Consider the following 3,216-nt stretch of genomic DNA (forward strand, 5'->3'; position numbering starts at 1 on the left):
AGGCATCGCGAATACTCAATCTTATAATCAATGTGAACAAATACAATCCGTTGCACACGGGATGTCACTTTGAGTTACCGCGTGTGATACAACTGAAGCGGGCTGTGATCAATGTCAAATCTCCGGACAATGCATGTTTCGCGTGGGCAATAGTTGCGGATCTGTATCCAGCCGAAAGATACGCAGATCGTGCATCATTGTATCCCCATTACACGAACGTGCTCAATCTTCAAGACATTGAGTTCCCCATGAAAATTAATCAAATTACAAGATTTGAACTATTAAACAATATATCCATCAATGTATACGGCATCATGGGAGAAAAGAACGAAGCCATTGTTCCAATACGTCTCAGCGACGAAAAGAAGGAAAAGCATGTCAACTTGCTGCACATTTCGGATCCTCGAGACCACAACACGGGACACTTCGCCTGGATCAAAGACTTGTCCAGGCTGGTGAGCTCGCAGTTGAGCAAAAAAGCTCATAAGAAATACATTTGCGATCGGTAAGTACATTTCATGAATTCATTGTATCAGAAGTATGCAATAAGGTGATAAAAATTGCAATGTTTGTAGGTGTCTGCACTACTTCCATTCCAACAGGAGACTGGAAAGTCATGCGGTAAACTGCTAAAAAATTAACGACTGTGCCATCATTCTGCCCAGCGAAGACAATAAATGGTTGAGTTTTAGCAAGCACAGCAGGAAGGAGCGAGTTTTCTTTGTAATATACGCCGACCTAGAGTGCACACTGGAGAAGACGGCAAGGAATGGAGAGGATCGCAATTTGTACACATACCAACATCACAGGGTATTTAGTATAGCATTTTATATACGTTTTATGTACGATGATTTATTATCCGAATTTCAAAGTCGTCGTGATAGTGACTGCATCTCATGGTTCGTCGGGCAACTCGAAGAAATAGCACACCGCGTAAAAGTAATATTATCATCCAATGTCCCCATGGAAACTTTGTCGAAAGAACAGTGGGCGATATTTCATAACGCGACGCAATGTCACGTGTGTGAGAAACCATTCAGAGCAGAGGATACGCGCGTACGCGATCATTGTCACTTCACCGGTCGCTACCGAGGTCCAGCGCATTCAAATTGCAATTTAAATTACAAAAATTCATATTACATTCCAATCGTTTTCCATAATTTATCCGGCTACGATTCACATTTTATCATCAAGGAAATAGCAAATGCATTTGAAGGTTCAATCGATGTGCTACCGATAACAAAAGAAAAATACATTTCGTTTACAAAGAATGTTCAAGATACGGCAGATAAATACAAAAATATTGTAAAATTGCGTTTCATCGATTCGTGCAAATTTCTCAGCAGTAGTCTCGACAAATTGGCATCCTTTCTCACTAAAGACAAGTTGAAAATTGTACGGTCGGAATTTCCAAAATTATCCGTCGAAGAATTTAATTTATTGACGCGAAAGGGTGTCTTTCCATACGAATACGTGGATTGCGTGGACAAGCTGCAGGACACATGTTTACCGCCGCGAGAATCGTTTTACAGTTCGTTGACGGGTGATACAGTATCCGAGAGCGATTACGCGCACGCCGCGGAGATCTGGAAGCGGTTCTCCTTCCACTCGAACCTTGGGCGAATACAACGACTTGTATTTAAAGATGTCTTGTTATTGGCAGATATTTTTGAAAATTTCCGTGACAGCTGCATCACAAGTTATGGACTCGATCCCGCGCATTATTATACTCTGCCTGGATTTACGTGGGATGCAATGTTGAAACATACCGGCATAAATTTCGAACTGCTCACCGATATTGATATGATCATGTTCATCGAACGCGGTATACGCGGTGGCCTGAGTCAATGTTCGGATAGATACGCACACGCCAATAACAAGTACATGCAGTCTTACGACCCGTCGAAACCATCGTCATACTTAATGTACTTTGACGTAAATAATTTGTATGGATGGGCAATGTGTCAACCATTGCCTTACGCCGAGTTTCGATGGATCGACAACGTGTCAAACTTTGACGTATTCTCAGTCGCTGACGATTCGCCCACAGGATACATTCTCGAGGTCGACTTGGAGTATCCGCAAAATTTGCACGATGTGCACACTGACCTACCGTTTTGTCCTATGCGCGATAAGCCACCCACCACCCGTCAGGAGAAACTTCTCGCGACGCTATACGATAAGCAGCGTTATATTATCCACTACCGCAACCTGCAGCAGTGCACGCGCCACGGTCTTCGTATTACAAAGATTCACTGCGTGCTCCAATTCGCTCAATCTCCTTGGCTCCGCAGTTATATCGAATTAAACACACAATTTAGAACGCGTGCAACTAATGATTTTGAGAAAAATGTCTACAAATTGATGAACAATGCGGTATTCGGCAAAACGATGGAAAATGTTCGAAATCATGTCGATGTAAAACTAGTAACACATTGGGACGGTAGATACGGTGCAGAGGCAATGATCGCAAAACCAAATTTTCACAGTAGAAGTGTATTTTCGAAAAACTTAATCGCCATTGAATTGCGCAAACTTGAGGTGAAATTCAACAAGCCAATCTACGTAGGTATGTGCATTCTCGACATATCAAAGGTTTGCTTGTATGAATTTCATCACGAGTATGTACATGTATCCTCTGTATCGTGACAAATGTAAAATAATGTATACTGACACAGACAGTCTCATTTACAACATCGAATGCGATGATGTATATGGGCACATGAAACGTGATATTGCAAGATTTAATACGAGCGATTACCCCACTGACAACGCGTACGCTATACCGCTTGTAAATAAGAAGGTGCCTGGTTTAACGAAAGATGAAAACAACGGAGCGATCATGACGGAATTTATCGGACTTAGGGCAAAGATGTACGCTTTGCGAGTGGATGGCAAGAAAGACACGAAAAAGGCCAAAGGTGTCAAGAGTAATGTCGTAGCGCGAACGATATCTTTCGATGATTATACACAGTGTTTGAGAGAGGAGATCGAAACGACTCGCCGTCAATCGTGCATACGATCAAAAGCATAAAGTGTACAGAGTGTCTGAGACGAAAATCGCTCTAAGTCCGTACGATGACAAATGGTATATCGTACCCGATTCAACTAAAACGTTACCATGGGGGCATTACAAAATACCATTATAAATAGAAAATAAATTGTATATTTTATGTGTAAATAAAATATAAATCGTATATTGTATATTTTATGTGT

The sequence above is a fragment of the Odontomachus brunneus genome, unplaced genomic scaffold (assembly GCF_010583005.1).
Source record: "Odontomachus brunneus isolate Ranch 3 - 2012 unplaced genomic scaffold, Obru_v1 Obru_scaffold_172, whole genome shotgun sequence".
Lineage (NCBI taxonomy): Eukaryota > Metazoa > Arthropoda > Insecta > Hymenoptera > Formicidae > Odontomachus > Odontomachus brunneus.